Below are 23,228 nucleotides of genomic sequence, written 5' to 3'. Positions count from 1 at the left end.
CGGCCCCTCCTGGGCGGGTGACTCTAATTGTTAATCTCAACAGGAAGTGAACACGGTTTGAGTTATGCATGAACGTAAGTAGTTTCAGGATCACTTCTTGATCATTTCTAGCTTCGCGACCGTTGCGTTGCTTCTCTTCTCGCTCTCATTTGTGTATGTTAGCCACCATATATGCTTAGTGCCTGCTGCAGCTCCACCTCATTACACCATCCTTTTCCTATAAGCTTAAATAGTCTTGATCTCGCGGGTGTGAGATTGTTGAGTCCTCGTGACTCACAGATTCTACCAAAACAGTTGCAGGTGCCGATGATGCCAGTGCAGATGATGCAATCGACCTCAAGTGGGAGTTCGACGAGGAACGTGGTCGTTACTATGTGTCTTTTCCTGATGATCAGTAGTGGAGCCCAGTTGGGGCGATCGGGGATCTTGCATTTGGGGTTATCTTATTTTTCATTTGGATTTGACCGTAGTCGGTCTATGTGTGGATTTTGGATGATGTATGAATTATATTTATGTATTGTGTGAAGTGGCGATTGTAAGCCAACTCTCGTTATCCCATTCTTGTTCATTACATGGGATTGTGTGAAGATGACCCTTCTTGCGACAAAACGACAATGCGGTTATGCCTCTAAGTCGTGCCTCGACACGTGGGAGATATAGCCGCATCGTGGGCGTTACAAGTTGGTAATCAGAGCCATCCCCGACTTAGGAGCCCCCTGCTTGATTGAATCGCTGGCGTTGTTGAGTCTAGAACAAAAATGTTTTGAGTCTTCGGATTATATATATCGGAGAGTAGGATTCTTTTTACTCCTCAGTCCCTTCGTCGCTCTGGTGAGGTCTCCTGACGTAGAAGTTTTGACTCTTCTCTCCTCAAATTTCACAAAAACAAAATTTAGGATCACGCAGGTATCTTGGAATCGTTCCGATGGTTTTGTGACGAGAACATTGTTCTTGGTGGCTCCTGACATTTAGGGGTTGTGGCAGTGTCCTGGGGAGTTGAGCTCCGAGGTGTTGTCGTCACAATTTTATCGTTGCAGTTCTGGAATACCTGAGTTTCGCCGACATCGAAATCTCTTTTATGCAGTTGTTGGTGAGATCACCTTGATGCCACCCAGTACTGGGGCGGGAGTTCGGGAGTATTGCCATAACTCGTATAACGGATGCTTTTCGAAGGTTGAGGTACACGATTTCCGAAGGTTTCTTGGTTATGTGTTGACGGATGGATACAGCTGGATCTAGGGATTGCTAGGGTGGGTGATATATTTTGTGTCCCCTGCATCCCCAACACCAGATTGCATAACCAGAAAGTTTCGGGAGTTTATAAGTGGGAATTCAAGTAGCTCCTAGGATATCTTTCCGACAGACGCATGATATGAGATTGGGGTTCGACGTCTAGTGGTCCGCCTTTCCACGGTTGGTTTTATAGTGGTCTCGTAGTGTCTTAAAGAGTCCTTGGCTATGCCGACTCGGGGCCACTTCGTATGTCATGTGCACTGCCTTGTACATGATGGTGCTGTACGATCGAGCCCGTGTGGGCCCCACCACGAAAACTTCGGACGAAATCTCTATCATATGTTTGTTCCGGCTTATTCTGCAAGCCAATACTTTGTTTTGATTTGAATTGTGGTATTTAAGTTGCTTCGAAGTCAAATGTTGATTCCATACCTTTTTCTAAGTGGCTTCTCAACTTATGGAAGTGTGATGATTTACTATGGAATTCATTCGTTCATCCTCGTTCGAATGTTTATTGTGAAAACTATATGTTGCAATTTCTATTCGTTGATTCAACTTGACTATTTGTCTATCAAGATGCTAACGGATGTCACCCTCTTCAGGATGGCTCCGCCAATGCGTCAGAATCCGGATCGCAATGAAGGGAGTCAGGCGAACCCTCTGCCACCACCTCCACCTCCGGAGGCATGGCAAGCTATCATGGCAGCCACCAACGCCAATGCTCAGATGATTCTGCAACTCTTGCAAGAACGCACCCAAGGGCAAGGCAATCAAGGAAATCAAGGCCAAGGCAACAATCAGCCTCACTTTGCTACTCTCAACCAGTTTCTCGCAAATCAGCCCAAGTCTTTCAGCTACTGTGCCGAGGCCACAGATGCCGATGATTGGCTCGTGGACATCAACAAGCATTTTGAATGTAGCAATGTCAGGCCTGAGGACTATGTCAAGTTCGCTTCTTTTCAGCTCAAGGACCAAGCTGCTGATTGGTATCAACAATACAAAGATTCCAGAGGAGGTCGTGTGATCACTTGGACTGACTTCTGTCGGGACTTCAAAGCGCACCACATTCCACAAAGTGTTGTTGAGAGCAAGCGTGAGGAGTTTCGCAATCTCAAGCAAGGCAACATGTCTGTGTATCAATTCAACATCCAGTTTCAGAAACTTGCTCGCTTCGCTAAACAAGACGTTCCTGATGAAAAGAGTATGATCTATCACTTCAGAGGTGGCCTTAGAGAGGATCTGCAGTTAGCTCTCGTTCTTGTTGAGCCTACTCAGTTTGATCAATTCTATAACATGGCACTGAAGCAAGAGGCTGCTCAGCTCAAGTGTGAGGCTTCTAAGAAGAGAGTCAGAGACGCAGTTCAGTCTTCTTCTTCCTCACTAGTGGCTGCTAAGCAACAGAAGTTTTGGTTGCCTCCTCCTCCTCCGTTTCGTCAGTCTTACCAGCTGAAGAACAAAGGTGGCCATGGTTCTTCCCACTCTTCCAACTCTGGCTATCAGAACAAGTCTCAGAATCAAGCTCCAAAGTCGAATGCTCCTTATCATCGTCCACTCTCAGAGGTGACTTGCAACAAGTGTCAGCAGAAAGGTCACTATCCTAACAAATGCTTCAACCAAAGGCGTCTTCCGCCTCCTCCTCCTGTGAGATCTTCCAGCAATGCAGTGCTCAAGCTTAATCCAAAGTCTGCAAAGGTGAACATGACGAATGCAGCTCAAGCAGAGGAATCTACTGATGTGATAATGGGTAATCTCTCAGTTAATGATATTCCTGCAAAAGCCTTATTTGATACTGGTGCATCTCTTTCTTTCATCTCTAGACCTTTTGCATCCAAGCATGAGTTGGTTTTTCAAGATTTGCCTAGACCGTTATCAGTTGTCTCTCCGGGTAAATTGATGAACGCAAGCTCCATGGTTCCGGATGTTTCCATCAAGATGGGGAACTATAAATTTCTGTCTTCTCCAATTGTTCTTGGTGACTCGGATATTGATCTAATTCTCGGGATGGACTGGCTTTCTAAGCATGACGCTCAACTTGATTCTGCTGCCAGGGAAATTCAATTGACACACTCTTCTGAGGATGTTATCATCTATGCCGCTCGTGATGAAACCATTCGGTTGTTTTCTCTCAATGAGAAGGGCGAATTGAATGCCATCTCTCAAATTCCAGTCGTTTGTGAGTACCAAGATGTCTTTCCAGAAGAGCTTCCGGGTATGCCTCCTCACCGGCCAGTTGAGTTCGTTATCGATCTTGAGCCGGGCACTGAACCCGTTTGCAAGCGTCCATACAAGCTTGGACCCAAGGAGCTGAAGGAATTGAAGAAACAGCTCGATGAACAAGAGCGTCTGGGTTTGATCAGACCGAGTTCTTCTCCATGGGGTTGTGGTGTTCTTTTTGTCCAAAAGAAGGATGGCACGGAATCACTTTGTGTCGACTACCGTCCATTGAACAAGAAGACAATCAAGAATAAGTATCCACTTCCCAACATGAATGAGCTATTCGATCAACTTAAAGGTGCTAAAGTATTCTCCAAGCTTGAACTTCGTATGGGTTATCATCAGATTCGCATTCGTGAAGAAGATATTCCCAAGACAGCATTCAGAACAAGCTTTGGTTCTTATGAATATACTGTCATGTCTTTCGGCCTTGTCAATGCTCCTCCAACATTCTCTCGGATGATGAATTTCATCTTCAACCCCTATACCAATGAATTCGTCCTGGTGTATCTCGATGATATCTTGGTCTTCTCCAAGAATAAGAAGGATCATGCCAAACATTTGCGATTGGTGCTCGACAAGCTCAGAGAGTATCAATTTTATGTGAAGTTTTCCAAATGTGAGTTTTGGCTTGATGAAGTTCTTTACCTTGGTCACATCATCTCTGCCAAGGGCATCACTGTTAATCCCGAGAAGGTGTCCGCAATTGTGAATTGGGAACCTCCTCAGAATGTCAAGCAGCTCCGCAGTTTTCTTGGTCTTGCAAGCTATTGCCGAAGATTCGTTGAGAATTTCTCTAAGATTGCAAAGCCTCTTTCCAATCTCCTCCAGAAGCATGTGAAGTATGTCTGGTCTCCTGAGTGTGACGTTGCTTTCAACGCTCTCAAAGAGAAACTTGTCACGGCTCCTGTCTTGACTCCTCCTGATGAATCCAAGCCATTCGAAGTTTTCTGTGATGCTTCTCTTCAAGGTCTCGGTGCTGTGTTAATGCAAGAGAAGAAAGTTGTGGCCTATACCTCTCGTCAGTTGAAGCCCAACGAAAAGAACTACCCCACTCACGATCTTGAGTTGGCGGCAGTTGTCCATGCATTAATAACATGGAGACATCTCTTGTTGGGAAGACAAGTGGACATATTCACCGATCACAAGAGTCTCAACTACATCTTCACTCAGCCCAACCTCAATCTCAGGCAAAGTCGTTGGGTCGAGATGATTCAAGAGTACAATCCGAGTATTGAATATACTCCAGGCAAAGCCAATGTCATTGCAGATGCTTTAAGCAGGAAGGCTTATTGCAACAGCTTAATTCTCAAGCCTTTCCAACCGGATCTTTGTGAAGCTTTCCACAAGCTAAATCTCCAAGTTGTTCCTCAAGGCTTTCTTGCTAACCTCATAGTCTCTCCTACTTTGGAAGATCAAATTCGTGAGGCACAACTCCTGGATACCATGGTGAAGAAGGTGAAACGTGGTATCGACAAGGGCCTTTCCAAATACAAGTGCTATCGCATTGATGACAGAGACACTTTATTCTTCGAGGACCGGATTGTGGTTCCTAAAGGTGATCTAAGGAAAGTCATAATGAACGAGGCGCACAATTCTCTTCTTTCCATTCATCCTGGAAGTACGAAGACGTACCATGACCTCAAGCAGTCGTATTGGTGGACTCGAATGAAGCAAGAAATCGCTCAATTCGTGAATGAATGTGATGTCTGTCGAAGGGTGAAAGCAGAACACCAACGACCAGCTGGTCTCCTCCAACCTCTTGCTATCCCAGAATGGAAGTTTGATCACATTGAAATGGACTTCATGACTGGTTTTCCAAAGTCCAAGCGTGGAAATGATGCTATCTTCGTTGTCATTGACAAGCTTTCTAAAGTGGCTCATTTCCTTCCAATCAAAGAATCTATCACAGCAGCTCAGTTGGCAGAGCTATACACCTCCAGGATTGTCTCCTTGCACGGCATTCCACAATTTATTTCTTCATATCGTGGAAGCATCTTCACTTCTAAGTCCTGCGACTCCTTCCAGAAGGCCATGGGCACCAACATTCGCTTCAGCACAGCTTTCCATCCTCAAACTAGTGGCCAAGTCAAGCGAGTCAATCAAATTCTTGAAGATATGCTTAGGGCTTGTGTCATTTCCTTTGGCATGAAATGTGAAGATTGTCTTCCATATGCCGAGTTCTCCTACAACAACAGCTTCCAAGCGAGTTCGGGCAAGGCCCCATTCGAAATCCTCTATGGCAGAAAGTGCCGTACTCCTCTTAATTGGTCAGAGACTGGTGAACGCCAACTTCTTGGCAATGACTTAATCACAGAGGCTGAAGAAATGTGTAAAGTCATCCGTGAAAATCTCAAAGCCGCGCAATCGCGCCAGAAGAGTTACTATGATAGTAAGCACCGTGATTTGTCTTTCGAGATCGGAGACCATGTCTACCTCCGCATCTCTCCAATGAAAGGCACTCGTCGCATCGGTATCAAAGGGAAGCTTGCCCCTAGATACGTGGGTCCTTTCAAGATCATTGGCAAAAGAGGCGACCTCGCCTATCAACTTGAGCTTCCCTCCAACTTCGCGAACGTGCATGATGTTCCACGTGTCACAGCTTCGCAAATGATTCAAGACTCCTGAGCGCACCATCAACTTCGAAGAGATTGACCTCCAAGAAGATCTGTCTTATCATGAGCACCCCATAGCTATTCTTGAAGAAACTGAGCGCAAGACTCGCAACAAGTCAATCAAATTCCTGAAAGTGAAGTGGTCGCACCATTCCGACCGAGAAGCCACCTGGGAACGCGAGGACCATCTCCGTTCCGAATATCCGGAGTTCTTTCAGTCCTAGATCTCGGGACAAGATCCTCTCGTAGTGGTGGAGTGTTGAAACACCCCGGATGTAACTTTCCATATTTGTAACTCCGACTCTTGCCATTTTCGGCTGTCTGTTATGATATTCCCTTCGTGGTCGGGTTTTGTCTTTCGTTTTGCATTTTGTTCATGTCATGCATCTCATATCATGTCATCATGTGCATCTCTTTTTGCTTACGTGTTCGTCTCATGCATCCGAGCATTTTCCCCGTTGTCCGTTTTTGCAATCCGACACTCCCACCTCCTCCCGCGCACCCCTCTTGTTTACTTTTCGTGAGCGGGTGTGTTTGGTACTCCAACGGTTAACCGGGTAACCGCAAAGTCAGTTTGTGTGTTGCAGCAAAACCCCTCTCTAAACAGCCCAAAACCCCTCTAAGCCTCTTCCATGCTCTCGGCCGTTCGATCACGATCTTGTGGGTGAAAACCGCACTCCATTTGGAGTCTCCTAACTCCCTCTACCTATATATACACCTCCCCCTCCGAATACATTCGCAGATCAAACCCTAAAAAAAATCTCCCCGCCGCCACCGGACACGTCCGCCGCCGCCGGACGCTCCCGCCGCCGCGCCAATTGCTGCACGACACGTGGCAGCCCGCCGCCGCCCGTACGCCGCGGCCTGGGGAGCCCGCGTCCAGCCCCCGCAGCCCACGGCGCCGCCTCCCGCCGCGCGTCGCCCGCTCCCGCCGCGCCGCCGCCGCGCCTCCCCGCGCGCCTCCTCCCTCCGTCTCCGCGCCGCCGCCGCCTCGCCGGCGCCTCGCCGACCCCGCCGCCGCCCGCGGGTCGGCGACCCCGCCGCCTCCTGCTCCGGTCGCCGCCCGGCTCCTCCTCCTCCCTCTCCCTCCGACTGAGCTCCGGCGAGCTCGAGCTCGGATCCGGCCAGATCCAATCGCCCGGAGGTTGACTTTTTCTTCTCCCCGAAATAATCTCCAAGTCCTGAAATTTTGACATTACATGCCCATGTTCATCGCATCATAACTCTCTGCATATAGCTCTGTTTCGCGCGTGTAATATGTAGAAATGTTCGCCTTGAGATGCTCTTCATTTTGTTCCATTGCACCATGTTCATTTGAGTCCATATTGATGCCCAAATCTCTGGTGCAAGAGTGCTAGTTGCTGTTAACTGCTATTATTTATCAGAACTTGAGGATTTGTTATTTTTGTTTCATTTAATCTGTGCATCTTATGGGCATGAGCTCTACATGTGTTTTGTTGTATGCCATGCCATTTTTACAGAGGTGTATGCCATGTGTTTTTGTGATGTCTGTAGTGACTAGCACAAGCATGCTAAATAGGCTTAGTGATGTTGCTGATTTCAGGGACTTCATGATTTTACCAAGTCTGTGACTGCTGTTATTTTGTTGCTATGTATCCATGTGTCTACAGAGAGATCTATGCTTATTTTGGTGATGTTCATTAAGGATGATTTGTAGATATTGTTGTAGTTGATCCATTCATGCCTTTTGTTTGTAATTATGAAGTGCCATAGCATGACTCAATCTTGCTCTACTTCTGCTATAAAATATTTCTGGCAGATTGTTAACATGATATTCAATTTTGCCAAGCTTGTTATAGTTGTTTCATACATGCTATATATTTGCTCTTGCCATGGATAGCTTCATAAACATGCCATATTTCTGTAGGTATGCTTGTTTGGTCATGCATTGCTTTGTGATGAGTGCATCAAGCTCACAAAGATGCCCTCATAATGTCTGTTTCCGCCATGGATAGCTTCATAAACCTGATATCTTTTGCACTGTTGCCATGCATGTTTGAGATTTTTATGTTGTGATCTAGCCGTAGCTCAGTGTTCATCTTTTGTCAAGGATCTCCTGTAGATTACTGCCATATGCTTTGTTGCTATGTTGAAGTGTTGTAGCATTGTTACTTGTTGCAATCTAAGTGCTATCATGTTGTTTATCGCAGAATCGTGTCATTCTTGTTTTCCTTGCCATTTGCAAACCGTGCATCCGTTTCCGGTGATCTTTATATCGATTTAAATTCCAGTGGCATGCTTGGTTTGCCAAGTTACTGCCTTGTTCATCATTTTTCCTCCGGAGCACGCATATGCATCGCATATCATATCCCACATATCATGCATGTTTTGCATCATGTAGCTTGTGCTTTTCCCGTGATTGATTGTGGTTCCGTTGCTTGTGTTCTTGTTTTGGGTAGAGCTGGGAGACGAGTTCGTGAACGAGGAACCTGTTGAGTACGCTTACGAGGATCAAGCTTTCGTCAACTCTGAGAACCTTGCAGGCAAGATGACCATACCCTCGAAATCACTTCTATCTTTGCTTTGCTAGATGTTCGTTCTATTGCTATGCTGCGCTACCTACCACTTGCTATTTCACGCCTCCCATATTGCCATGTCAAGCCTCTAACCATCCTTTCCTAGCAAACCGTTGTTTGGCTAAGTTACCGCTTTTGCTCAGCCCTTCTTATAGCATTGCTAGTTGCAGGTGAAGTTGAAGTTGGTTCCATGTTGGAACATGGATATCTTGGAATATCACAATATCTCTTATTTAATTAATGCATATATATATTTGGTAAAGGGTGGAAGGCTCGGCCTTATGCCTGGTGTTTTGTTCCACTCTTGCCGCCCTAGTTTCCATCATACCGGTATTATGTTCCTTGAGTTTGCGTTCCTTACACGGTTGGGTGATTTATGGGACCCCCTTGACTGTTCGCCTTGAATAAAACTCCTCCAGCAAGGCCCAACTTTGGTTTTACCATTTGCCACCTAAGCCTTTTCCCCCGGGTTTTCGCGAGCCCGAGGGTCATCTCTATTTTAAACCCCCGGACCAGTGCTCCTTCGAGTGCTGGCCCAAACAGAGCGATGTCCGGCGCCCCCTGGGCAACCAGGGTCTATGCCAACCCGACGTCTGGCTCATCCAGTGTGCCCTGAGAACGAGATATGTGCAGCTCCTATCGGGATTTGTCGGCAAATTCGGGCGGCTTTGCTGGTCTTGTTTTACCATTGTCGAAATGTCTTGTAAACCAGGATTCCGAGACTGATCGGGTGTTCCTGGGAGAAGGTTTATTGTGACACCCAAAAAATTTAATTGGATTTTTCAAACTTTTATTTTTTTTATTTGAGGAGGGTATTTAAATTTTCTTCTAAAGAACTCTCCCTCTCAAAATATTTTTTTTGGCAAGTGTTTTGTTTTGGATTCACCCAAGACTTAGTTCTTGGTCTTGGAGGTTTGCCCTTTTTATTTGGACTCAAAACCAAATGCTTTTCACTTGGGAAAATTTCTTTTGAAAAATCTTTTAAATAGCCCTAGGGCATTTTGAGTGATCTTTTCCCCTTTTCAAAATTCCTCTTGCCATGACCTAAGTGGATATCCCCTTCCATAAGCCTTTCCCCATCTTTGGATCATGATATACTTCAAATCCAGCAGTTTGAACCTCCCCATTATTTCTCTTCCTTTTATTTCTTATCACAAATGATTTCTGCCTTCTATTCCAGCTCTTGGAGTTTTACAAAGGAGCTACCCTTTCTACTTGGAGTTTTGCCTCCAAACCAATTTCCCTAGCTAGTCCTTTGAGCCCTCAACCAGGATCCATGAAGAACCACTGGTCTCCAGTTCAAATATTTCAAATTATACTTGCTGCAAGTTTGGACCAGTTTTGCCAAATTTGATGAAATTCATTTAAATTCTTCTCCTAAAAATCTGAGGAAATTCAGGCAGCCTCTGGGTGCTTTGAGAGGTCACCTCACCAAGTCCCAGCTGCAGAAATTTTTTTCTCCTTGCCAAATCATTTCATTGAACACCTGCTGGACACTGTTGCTATCATGTTCAGTAAATTCAGATAAACAGTTTCAGAGCTGCTGTCGTTTTCTTCAGAGCCCGACGTCGATCTCGCCAGTGCCGCGGTGGCGCCTTGCTCCCCATCCCCTCCTTCTTGTCCCTGGCGCCGCACGAACGCCTGGAAGGTTGCGGGCGTCGGCGACGAGCAGGAGGAGGTGCGCCACCCCGTGAGCGACGGCAGCAGCGGCTTTGCGGCCGCCAGAGAGGGGCGCAGCGTAGACGGCGCCGTCCAGCGCCGCCCAAGCCACCGGAGGCTGCCACGTGGCGATCCCCTCCCCCGTGCGCGCTGCCACCCTCGTCGTGAACTGCTAGGCGCGGAGCGCGCTCTCTGCCGCCGCCGTGCCCGTACGGCCGCCCCGTCGAGGACCGGCGCCATTACGCCAAGCCCGACCAAGGTTAGCAGTGGAACGGCACCAGTAAACCTCCCTGATGCTGCCTGGCCACTTAAACTCCCTTCTCAACCACTGCCTCGCCGTAATCGCTCGCCGGAGATTTCCCGTTCACGGCCACCCCCTCGGATCGCCTATAAATAGAGGCCCCGAGCTCGAACCCGAACCCACACCACCTCTGCACACCTCCAATACCATGCCAAGCCACTGGAAGAGCCCCGAGGGAGCCTTCTTCCCCAACTCCGGCAGCCTCGACCCGCCACGGGATCCAGCTCGATTCGCTCCCATGCGTGCACCTCTACCCCTCAGCTCTTGCCAGTAGCCTTCTAGTGCATCCACTCTGCTGACCCGCGCTTCAATTTGAAGTTTGCAGCACCCACCGGAGTTCTCCACCATCGCCCGAGCCGCCGTCCGCCGGAGAAAGTGTCGCCGTTGACGTGGTGCTCTCCGTCGGTCAAGTCCACCACCCACCGACGCGGAAGGACGCACTGAACCTCTTGGTACACTCCGATCTCCCTGCCTCGCCGTGATTCAACGCCGGCGACCACCGCAGTCTTCGGGCGCCGGCGAGGTTTTCAAACCTGACGCGTGGACCCCCCCGTCAGCCTCTATTCTTTTTTTCTCCTCGAACTGTTTTCTGTTGACGCCTTCGGGCAAATACGTTTTCTCTTTGGGCTGATGTCGTCTACTCCGAACCGTTTTATGTTTTCTCAGTTAAGTCCCTAGATCTTTTCTGTTTCATCACAGATTAATCCCTGCACTAAAACCCTTATAACTTTTTAATAAAAGATGATTTTTGTGTGATTCTTTTTCTGTCAGTCTTGTATTTTTGTCTAGTTTATTATAGTATTTATTTGGAAAAAATTTGGAACAAATTTTATGCACGTGATGATTTTTACGTTAGTGTACGTTTTCGCTATACCGTAGGTTCTGGAAGAGGTGACGGAGCCGCGAACTTCGCCGAGCTAGACTCCGACTTCTCCGAACCAGGAAAGCATGTTTGAACCTTTGATGTGACGGGTGTTTTGCATGTTTGCCTGAATGGTTTGTGCATGGCATATGAGCATCGGTGAGTATCTCGTTGCATGTAAGCCAACTATCCGTGTGCTCCGAAGTTACTATGATCTCTGATGAGAGATGGCCTAGTCATGTGGTGACATGAAAGGCAGTAAGGTGGTATTGTTGTAGCATGCCAGCCTTACGATGTTCGATAAACTCCGACGTTAACGTGGACTGAGTCACGTTATCGTTCTTCCCCTTTCCGTGCCGCCACATGTTTTCTGCCAAGAATACGGTTTAGTAAGTTGGTAACCTCTTTCCGAGTACACACCAAATAGAGGGGCCGGGATGAGGGTTCCATGGCCCTGGATTAAAGCCAGTCATCCGGTCAGGGGGCATGGGTGTTTCCGGTTGGGACCGAGAGGGGGGCACCCCTTAGAGCGCGCGTATATAAATTTGATCCCATGCTACGCGAGGTTGTAGCCTCCCCGTCTCAAGGTTTTTTCTTGAACGTTGCCGAGGGTGATTCCTGGCTTCGGAATGTTGAATGGGTGTGTACTGGTTAGATGTGTTTCTCCTAAAACACCGTAAACGGAACTAGTCCCCGTGACTACTGAAATCCGTTGGCTGTGGTTAAAGTACAAACTCTGCAGAGTCAAATTCCTTCCGAGTCATCGTATCTATGGTCAAGGACCATGGCCAGTATGTCTATATCTATGTCAATCCTCATGGTAAATCCCCGGTGAACAAGCTTGAGTGGTAAACCCAGTTTAATCGTTATTCCTATGGATGGACTAACCTTTTATTTATCTCGTACTTGGAATGATTTATATTCTTGAACTACTGAATTATTAAGCTATGATATAAGCCCTTTATGTGATTTCGCTCAGACGTCCAACTGTGGCACTCTTGTTATTTACTTGTGATATAAGCCCTTTATGTGATGTCGCTCAGACGTCCGACTGTGGCACTCTTATTATTTACTTTTGATATAAGCCCTTTATGTGATGTCACTCAGACGTCCGATTGTGGCACGCACTGTCTTTTATATTTTATTACAAGCCCTTTATGTGGTGTCGCCTTGACGCCCGACTGCGGCATTGTTATTTTATCTTTACCCTTCCGAGGAGTCTTTCAGACACTCGATTGGCCCTTAGTATTACTTTGGGATTTCGGGAGGACTACCGCCCGACTTCTCTTTTATTTCCCTAGCATTATTATCTCATTGTCTGAGTGCGCTTGTTGATCTGTTCATGTGCATCGTGTTTACATTTGTTATATATTATGTCCGAACTGTCTTGCGAGTACTTTCATAGTACTCACCTGGCTTGTTGATTTGGCCAGATGTTGACGAAGGCGATCTCATGGATGAAGAGTTTGATAGTGAGTCCGACGCCTAGAGGAATCCCAGTCAGTCCTGTGCGATCCTGGATATTGGTCACTTGTATCTTATACGCTTCCGCCACCCACAATAAGTCTCCTCGAGCCTCACTCCGACGCTCGAAGAGCTGTTAGTTTTCAGGAGTCATATCACCCACTTCGCTGTGATTTATCCATCACCGCTTTTATCGCGAGTTAGTAGCTATGCCACCCTATCCGCCTTTATGTATATTGGCATGCTTGTCATAAATTGTTGAGCAGTCTCCGCTCAACCTTGTATTATATTCAGTACTCCTGGTATTTTCTTCTGTGATCAAGATTTGTCTACCAGTAAGAAGGATTCTCCTCTACTGGTCCGTAAAAGGGATCGATTTCTCAATAAATATTTGTATTGGAAAACCGGTCATGACAAGCTTGGTATCAGAGCCAGGCTGACTGTAGGAAGCCACTAGGTGCGATCGCTAATCATTTATTAGCATCTTTAGAACTTTTTCAACATTTTGCAATTGTAGCTATTTTCTGTTGGTCATCATTAATTTATGACATGACTACTCAGAATTTTTGCCTACTTTTGTAGATGGCTGGCAGCAACTGCGAGACCCGGGTGTTCAATAATGTGCCCGAGGGGTTTGTCAAACTCCTCGTCTCCATCACCAAGCTCGCGATCGGGCCAGCGACTCGTCCGGAGTTCACACTTTATCAGCACAAGCTCAGCGACGACGTGTCTATGCACCAGGCCGTGGTGCAATTCAAGGGAGGACGTTCTGCGTCTCGCCACTTCCGTTTTGTGGGAAGGGCCATGCCTACGGAGAGGCATGCCATGCAGATGGCTGCCCGTGAGGCGATAGCTCGCCTTCGGGACATTCTTCCTATGATGAAGACTCGTCACTACCGCTACCTCCCATGCCATGTGCCATATACTTGTCACTATGCATTCACCTGCCATAGGGGAGAGCGGGATGAAGCTATCGAGATGCTTGTCGAGTACCTCAAAGCTCTGGAGGAATCTTTTGACAACCTCGTGGACGATCTTGTGGCTGCCCGCATGGACTTAGTTCGGGGCAGTCCTGCCAGCAGGAAGGAGCTTCTCCACATGGCACCGCCTCTGACTTTCGTCTCGTCCTCAGCATCTTATGCATCGGCCATTTTGGCCACTGCTCGCCATCTGCCTACCACTGAGGAGTTCGACCGAGTCATCGCTCCTACTCCAGTCAGAGCTACACCGCCCGCCGCACCCGCACTGCCGCCTGTCGCACCCGCGCCATCACCTCAGCGCAGTGCTACGCGCCTGGAGCCTACTAGGGAGGAGGTGGAGGTTGAGTCTCCTGCACCGCTGGGTCTTACCCTCGGCAAGGGAAAGGAAATCTTCACCATCTCCGACTGAGTGCGCTTAGTAGCCGCGCGTTGTGCCTGCATGTATGTTATGTGTTTAAGCTTGTAGTAGTTGTGTGCGCTGTTTTCCGGAGAGCTGTGCTAGCCTTAATAACATGTCAGGAATGTGTACGCACATCCTGAGCGATGTATCATATGTTTGCGTATCACGTGTAAGATTCGTGCTAAGCGGTTCTTCTCCGTGCGAAACCATTTATGTTTTCTTGAAAAATCTTGAGGTCTTTTAAATTTTTGCCTTTGCAAGATTTTCCCTGTGGCACACTGTTCTTCTCATGAGTTTTGCTAAATAATACCCCAGAGTGGAAAATGTCTCGTCCGTGGACTCGTTCCATGCCCAATCAACCAGAAGAAGTTTATGGGACACAGACCAGCAACAACTTCACTCAGGGACAGTCTAGTCAACAGGACAGCGAGGCAGCTTTATCTCAAGTATGCCGCCTCTTCGAACAAAGCCAGCAACAGCACCAAGAGATGATGAATCACGTCATCAATATGGGAAACCACCGTGAGCCGTACCAACCACCCTCCAAGTTGTCTGAACTGCAGAAGACACGCCCTCCAACGTTTGCTCACACTGATAGGCCTCTTGAAGCCGATGATTGGCTTCGAGACATCGAAAGAAAGCTGATTATTGCGCAGTGTTCAGATCATGAGAAGGTGCTTTATGCACCTCACTACCTCACTGGAGCAGCCGCAGCATGGTGGGAAAACTTCCTACACATGCATCCCAGTGAACACAACATCACCTGGGAAGAGTTTAAGGAAGGCTTTCGTGGGTCACACATCCCCAGGAGCATCATAAAAATCAAGAAAAGAGAATTTGATGACCTCAAACAAAGAGGCATGTCAGTGACAGAATACAACGGTCAGTTTACCCAGCTATCTCGTTATGCCTACGATGAGCATATGACTGAGAACAAAAGGATGGAAAAATTTCTGGACGGCCTGGCACCAGCATTAAGATGCCAACTGGTCGTACACACTTTCCCAGATTTCAAAACTCTGGTTGACAAGGCCATTACCTTGGAGAATGAGCGCCGTAGTCTGGAGGATATCCGTAAGCGGAAAAGGGACAAGACGACTCTTGCTCGCAACAACCGGAGCAAGACTGATGTTCAGAGGGTTGAAGCAAGAAGACCCACGACTACTGATCTAAGGCCAACCAGACAGTTTCATTCCAGGGACAAGGACTTCACGTACCGTCCAGGGGTCACTTGCTATGCTTGTGGTCAAGAAGGGCACTATGCCAAACAGTGCCTAAAGCCAAGGAACTCGGCCCCCAAGCCGAACAATGGTGCGAATAATCCAGCCCCCAAGCGCAACAATTTCAATCCCAACAACAATCACAGGAAGGGTCACCTGAACCATGTGACCAGGGAAGAAGCCCAAAATGCCCCAGACATCGTACTCGGTACGTTCCCTGTCAACACAGTGCCTGCCACGGTTTTGTTTGATTCTGGAGCTTCTCACTCGTTCGTTTCGAAGAGTTTTGTTTTACAACATGATTTTCCGATACTTCCCTTGGAAAAATCTATGATCATCAAGTCCCCGGAAATAAGCAGATCGCTCAGAGTTACTGCCAAGGAGTGATCATTGAGTTCGAAGGACTAAAGTTTCAGGCTAATCTCATCGTGTTGGAAAATAAAGGACTGGATGTCATCCTAGGGATTGACTGGTTGACCACCAACAAAGGATTTATTGACTGTTTCAATCGGACTGTGATCCTCACTCATCATCATGGCAAGACAATAAAGGTTACACCTCAAGAAAGACCACGGTCACGGCAACCAAAGCTGAACAAAGTGGACATATCAGAATTGAGAAAAGTTCCAGTGGTGTGCGAATTTCCCGACGTATACCCCGAAGAACTACCAGGCATGCCACCAGACCGAGAGATAGAGTTCAGCATTGAACTAGCACCTGGTACCGCTCCCATCTATAAGAAACCTTATAGAATGGCACCCTCAGAATTGGTAGAATTGAAGAAGCAAATAAAGGAATTACTGGACAAATGATTTATTCGAGCCAGCTCCTCACCTTTGGGTTCGCCAGTATTATTAGCCAAGAAAAAGGATGGGACACTGAGATTGTGTATAGACTATCGAGCCCTCAATATGGTCACCATCAAAAACAAATATCCGATGCCACGGATAAATGATTTGTTTGACCAGCTCGCGCAAGCCAAGGTGTTCTCAAAAATTGATTTGAGATCGGGATATCATCAATTGAAAGTACGGACAGAAGATATCCCTAAGACAACATTCACCTCTAGATACGGATTATATGAGTTCACAGTAATGCCGTTTGGACTGACGAACGCCCCCGCATATTTCGTCCACCTCATGAACAAAGTGTTTATGAAATTCATGGACAAATTTGTTGTGGTATTCATTGATGATATTCTGGTATACTCAAGGACACCAGAAGAGCATGCTGAGCATCTCAGAATTGTTTTGGGAGAATTAAGAAAACATAAATTGTACGCCAAATTTAGCAAGTGTGAATTTTGGCTAAGGCAAGTTGGTTTCCTAGGCCATATATTAACCCAAGAAGGCGTGGCCGTAGACCTAGAAAAGGTCAAATCCATACTTGACTGGAAACCACCAGCCAACGTGACAGATGTGCGGAGTTTCCTTGGAATGGCCGGGTATTACAGAAGATTTATTGAAGGATTCTCCACTGTGGCAAAACCAATGACCCAATTGCTCAAGAAAGAGAAGAAGTTTGTATGGACGGAAGCATGCGAGAAGAGCTTCCAAGAACTCAAGAAGAAACTAACAACCGCACCGGTCTTAACTATGCCAGACATACACAAGAGTTTTGAAGTATATTGTGACGCATCCCGGAAAGGCCTCGGATGTGTGCTGATGCAGGATGGCAAAGTTGTCGCGTATGCTTCCAGGCAACTACGGAAGCATGAGGAAAATTATCCAACTCATGACTTGGAGCTAGCAGCGGTCATCCATGCACTCAAGGAGTGGAGACACTTTTTGTTGGGTAATCGTTGTGAAATATATACGGACCATAAGAGCCTTAATTATATTTTCACACAACCAGAGCTAAATTTACGCCAACGACACTGGTTGGAATTGGTTAAAGACTATGATGTCGGCATTCACTACCATCCAGGGAAAGCAAATGTAGTGGCAGATGCTCTTAGTCGGAACCCCAGCCCGGACAACGACAGTCCACAGAACTTGAGGCCTGAGTTTCAGCAGGAGTTCGTTAGACTCAACATGGTGTTAGTCTCTGATGGCACCGTATCGAATCTGGAGATACATCCCACCCTAGTGGAACAAATTAAGAAGGCTCAGCAAGGGCACCCCAGCATCGAAGGAATAAAGAGGAAAATGAGCCTTGGCAAAGCTTCAGAGTTCTCCACCGACAATACAGGAATATTATGGTACGGGGACAGACTTTGCGTACCAAACATTGAGGAACTCAAGCAACAAATCCTAACCGAACGCCACACCGCTCCATACTCGATCCATCCTGGAGGAACCAAAATGTACAAAGACATTCAGGAAAGATTTTGGTGGCACGGTATGAAAAGGGATATAGCCGTATTTATTGCTTGTTGCGATTCATGTCAGCGCATTAAAGCCGAGCATCAAAAGCCAGCAGGGCTACTCCAGCCAAACAGGATACCTGAGTGGAAATGGGATGAAATCGGAATGGACTTCATCGTTGGACTTCCTCGATCGCAACGCGGAAATGATGCCATATGGGTCATCACAGATAGGCTAACCAAGGTAGCCCATTTCATTCCCGTGAAGACGACCTACTCCACACAAAGGCTAGCCAAGCTTTATCTCTCCCGTATAGTTTGTCTGCATGGAGTCCCAAAGACTATAATATCCGACCGAGGCACTCAATTTGTCTCTAAATTTTGGGATCACCTGCAACAAGCTCTGGGCACGCAACTAGCGTTCAGTACAGCGTACCACCCTCACACTGATGGACAGACGGAACGCGTGAACCAAATCTTAGAGGACATGCTGAGAGCCTGTGTGCTCACCTATGGATCCAGTTGGGAAGAAAGTTTGCCGTATGCCGAGTTTGCTTACAACAACAGTTAGCAAGCCAGCTTACAAATGGCACCCTTCGAAGCATTGTACGGACAGAGGTGTCGTACCCCACTAAATTGGTCAGAGGCAGGTGACAGTCGTATCTTCGGCCCAGACATGCTCAAGGAGGCCGAGGAGAAGCTTAAACAGATCAGGGACAGACTCAAGACAGCTCAAAGCCGACAAAAGAGCTATTACCATCAAAAACATCGTGAGGTCAGCTTTGAACCCGGTGATTTCGTATACCTGCGAGTGTCTCCTATGAGGGGCCTGCAACGGTTCAAAATTAAGGGGAAGCTAGCCCCAAGATTTATTGGACCATTCTGTATAGTTGCACGAAGAGGCACCGCAGCCTACCAATTAGAACTACCCAAGGAGCTGTCAGACATACATGACGTGTTCCACGTCTCACAATTGAGAAAATGTGTGAATAACCCGGAGAAGCATGTATCTCATGAAATCATTGATGTGCAACCAGACCTCACCTACAGAGAGCGGCCAGTAAAGATATTGGAAGAGTCTGAAAGGAGGACCCGACAGAAAACGATAAAAATTTTCAAGGTCCAGTGGAGCAATCACACCAAGGATGAAGCTACCTGCGAAAGAGAAGATTTTCTTCAGGCAGAGTACCCACATCTATTTGAGGATCAGCTGAAATCTCGAGGACGAGATTTTTCCTAAGGGGGTAGGTGTTGTGACACCCAAAAATTTTAATTGGATTTTTCAAACTTTTATTTTTTTTATTTGAGGAGGGTATTTAAATTTTCTTCTAAAGAACTCTCCCTCTCAAAAATTTTTTTGGCAAGTGTTTTGCTTTGGATTCACCCAAGACTTGGTTCTTGGTCTTGGAGGTTTGGCCTTTTTATTTGGACTCAAAACCAAATGCTTTTCACTTGGGAATTTTTTTTGAAAAATCTTTTAAATAGCCCTAGGGCATTTTGAGTGATCTTTTCCCCTTTTCAAAATTCCTCTTGCCATGACCTAAGTGGAAATCCCCTTCCATAAGCCTTTCCCCATCTTTGGATCATGATATACTTCAAATCCAGCAGTTTGAACCTCCCCATTATTTCTCTTCCTTTTATTTCTTATCACAAATGATTTCTGCCTTCTATTCCAGCTCTTGGAGTTTTACAAAGGAGCTACCCTTTCTACTTGGAGTTTTGCCTCCAAACCAATTGCCCTAGCTAGTCCTTTTAGCCCTCAACCAGGATCCATGAAGAACCACTAGTCTCCAGTTCAAATATTTCAAATTATACTTGCTGCCAGTTTGGACCAGTTTTGCCAAATTTGATGAAATTCATTTAAATTCTTCTCCTAAAAATCTGAGGAAATTCAGGCAGCCTCTGGGTGCTTTGAGAGGTCACATCACCAAGTCCCAGCTCCAGAAAAAATTTTCTCCTTGCCAAATCATTTCATCGAACACCTGCTGGACACTGTTGCTATCATGTTCAGTAAATTCAGATAAACAGTTTCAGAGCTCCTGTCGTTTTCTTCAAAGCCCGACGTCGATCTCGCCAGTGCCGCGGTGGCGCCTTGCTCCCCGTCCCCTCCTTCTTGTCCCTGGCGCCGCACGAACGACTAGAAGATTGCGGGCGTCGGCGACGAGGAGGAGGAGGTGCGCCACCCCGTGAGCGACGGCAGCGGCGGCTTTGCGGCCGCCAGAGAGGGGCGTAGCATAGACAGCGCCGTCCAGTGCAGCCCAAGCCACCGGAGGCCGCCGCGTGGCCATCCACTCCCCCGTGCGCGCTGCCACCCTCGTCGTGAACTGGTAGGCGCGGAGCGCGCTCTCTGCCGCCGCCTTGCCCGTACGTCCGCCCCGTTGAGGACCGGCGTCATTACGCCAAGCCCGACCAAGGTTAGCAGTGGAACGGCACCAGTAAACCTCCCTGATGCTGCCTGGCCACTTAAACTCCCTGCTCAACCACTGCCTCGCCGTAATCGCTCGCCGGAGATTTCCCGTTCACGGCCACCCCCTCGGATCGTTTATAAATAGAGGCCCCGAGCTCGAACCCGAACCCACACCACCTCTGCACACCTCCAATACCACGCCAAGCCACTGGAAGAGCCCCGAGGGATCCAGCCCGATTCGCTCCTGTGCGTGCACCTCTACCCCTCAGCTCTTGGCAGTAGCCTTCTAGTGCATCCACTCTGCTGACCCGCCCTTCAATTTGAAGTTTGCAGCACCCACCGGAGTTCTCCACCATCGCCCGAGCCGCCGTCCGCCGGAGAAAGTGTCGCCGTCGACGTGGTGCTCTCCGTCGGTCAAGTCCACCACCCACCGACGCGGAAGGACGCACTGAACCTCTTGGTACACTCCGATCTCCCTGCCTCGCCGTGATTCAACGCCGGCGACCACCGCAGTCTTCGGGCGCCGGCGAGGTTTTCAAACCTGACGTGTGGACCCCCCGTCAGCCTCTATTCTTTTTTTCTCCTCGAACCGTTTTCTGTTGGCGCCTTCGGGCAAATACGTTTTCTCTTTTGGCTGACGTCGTTTACTCCGAACCGTTTTCTGTTTTCTCAGTTAAGTCCCTGGATCTTTTCTGTTTCATCACAGATTAATCCCTGCACTAAAACCCTTATAACTTTTTAATAAAAGATGATTTTTGAGTGATTCTTGTTCTTTCAGTCTTGTATTTTTGTCTAGTTTTTTATAGTATTTATTAGGAAAAAATTTGGAACAAATTTTACGCACGCGATGATTTTTACGTTAGTGTACGTTTTCGCTATACCGTAGGTTCCGGAAGAGGTGACGGAGCCGCGAACTTCGCCGAGCTAGACTCCGACTTCTCCGAACCAGGCAAGCATGTTTGAACCTTTGATGTGACGGGTGTTTTGCATGTTTGCCTGAATGGTTTGTGCATGGCATATGAGCATCGGTGAGTATCTCGTTGCATGTAAGCCAACTATCCGTGTGCTCCGAAGTTACTATGATATCTGATGAGAGATGGCCTAGTCATGTGGTGACATGAAAGGCAGTAAGGTGGTATTGTTGTAGCATGCTAGCCTTGCGATGTTTGATAAACTCCGACGCTAACGTGGACTGAGTCACGTTATCGTTCTTCCCCTTTCCGTGCTGCCACACGTTTTCTGCCAAGAATACGGTTTAGTAAGTTGGTAACCTCTTTCCGAGTACACACCAAATAGAGGGGCCGGGATGAGGGTTCCATGGCCCTGGATTAAAGCCAGTCATCCGGTCAGGGGGCATGGGTGTTTCCGGTTGGGACCGAGAGGGGGGCACCCCTTAGAGGGCGCGTATATAAATTTGATCCCATGCTACCCGAGGTTGTAGCCTCCCCGTCTCAAGGTTTTTTCTTGAACGTTGCCGAGGGTGATTCCTGGCTTCGGAATGTTGAATGGGTGTGTACTGGTTAGATGTGTTTCTCCTAAAACACCGTAAACGGAACTAGTCCCCGTGACTACTGAAATCCGTTGGCTGTGGTTAAAGTACAAACTCTGCAGAGTCAAATTCCTTCCGAGTCATCGTATCTATGGTCAAGGACCATGGCCAGTATATCTATATCTATGTCAATCCTCATGGTAAATCCCCGGTGAACAAGCTTGAGTGGTAAACCCAGTTTAATCGTTATTCCTATGGATGGACTAACCTTTTATTTATCTCGTACTTGGAATGATTTATATTCTTGAACTACTGAATTATTAAGCTATGATATAAGCCCTTTATGTGATGTCGCTCAGACGTCCGACTGTGGCACTCTTGTTATTTACTTGTGATATAAGCCCTTTATGTGATGTCGCTCAGACGTCCGACTGTGGAACTCTTATTATTTACTTTTGATATAAGCCCTTTATGTGATGTCGCTCAGACGTCCGATTGTGGCACGCACTGTCTTTTATATTTTATTACAAGCCCTTTATGTGGTGTCGCCTTGACGCTCGACTGCGGCATTGTTATTTTATCTTTACCCTTCCGAGGAGTCTTTCAGACACTCGATTGGCCCTTAGTATTACTTTGGGATTTCGGGAGGACTACCGCCCGACTTCTCTTTTATTTCCCTAGCATTATTATCTCATTGTCTGAGTGCGCTTGTTGATCTGTTCATGTGCATCATGTTTACATTTGTTATATCTTATGTCCGAACTGTCTTGCGAGTACTTTCATAGTACTCACCTGGCTTGTTGATTTGGCCAGATGTTGACGAAGGCGATCTCATGGATGAAGAGTTTGATAGTGAGTCCGACGCCTAGAGGAATCCCAGTCAGTCCTGTGCGATCCTGGATATTGGTCACTTGTATCTTATACGCTTCCGCCACCCACAATAAGTCTCCTCGAGCCTCACTCCGACGCTCGAAGATAGTTTTCAGGAGTCATATCACCCACTTCGCTGTGATATATCCACCACCGCTTTTATCGCGAGTTAGTAGCTATGCCACCCTATCCGCCTTTATGTATTATTGGCATGCTTGTAATAAATTGTTGAGCAGTCTCCGCTCAACCTTGTATTATATTCAGTACTCCTGGTATTTTCTTCTGTGATCAAGATTTGTCTACCAGTAAGAAGGATTCTCCTCTACTGGTCCGTAAAAGGGATCGATTTCTCAATAAATATTTTTATTGGAAAACTGGTCGTGACATTTATCCTTCGTTGACCGTGAGAGCTTATAATGGGCTAAGTTGGGAGACCCCTGCAGGGTATTATCTTTCGAAAGTCGTGCCCGCGGTTATGAGGCAGATGGGAATTTGTTAATGTCCGGTTGTAGAGAACTTGTCACTTGACCCAATTAAAATACATCAACCGTGTGTGTAGCCGTGATGGTCTCTTCTCGGCACAGTCCGGGAAGTGAACACGGTTTGAGTTATGCATGAACGTAAGTAGTTTTAGGATCACTTCTTGATCATTTCCAGCTTCGCGACCATTGC

This window comes from Aegilops tauschii, chromosome 1 (genome assembly GCF_002575655.3).
Source record: "Aegilops tauschii subsp. strangulata cultivar AL8/78 chromosome 1, Aet v6.0, whole genome shotgun sequence".
Classification (NCBI taxonomy): Eukaryota; Viridiplantae; Streptophyta; class Magnoliopsida; order Poales; family Poaceae; genus Aegilops; species Aegilops tauschii.
Note: the sequence above shows the minus strand (reverse complement) of the source record.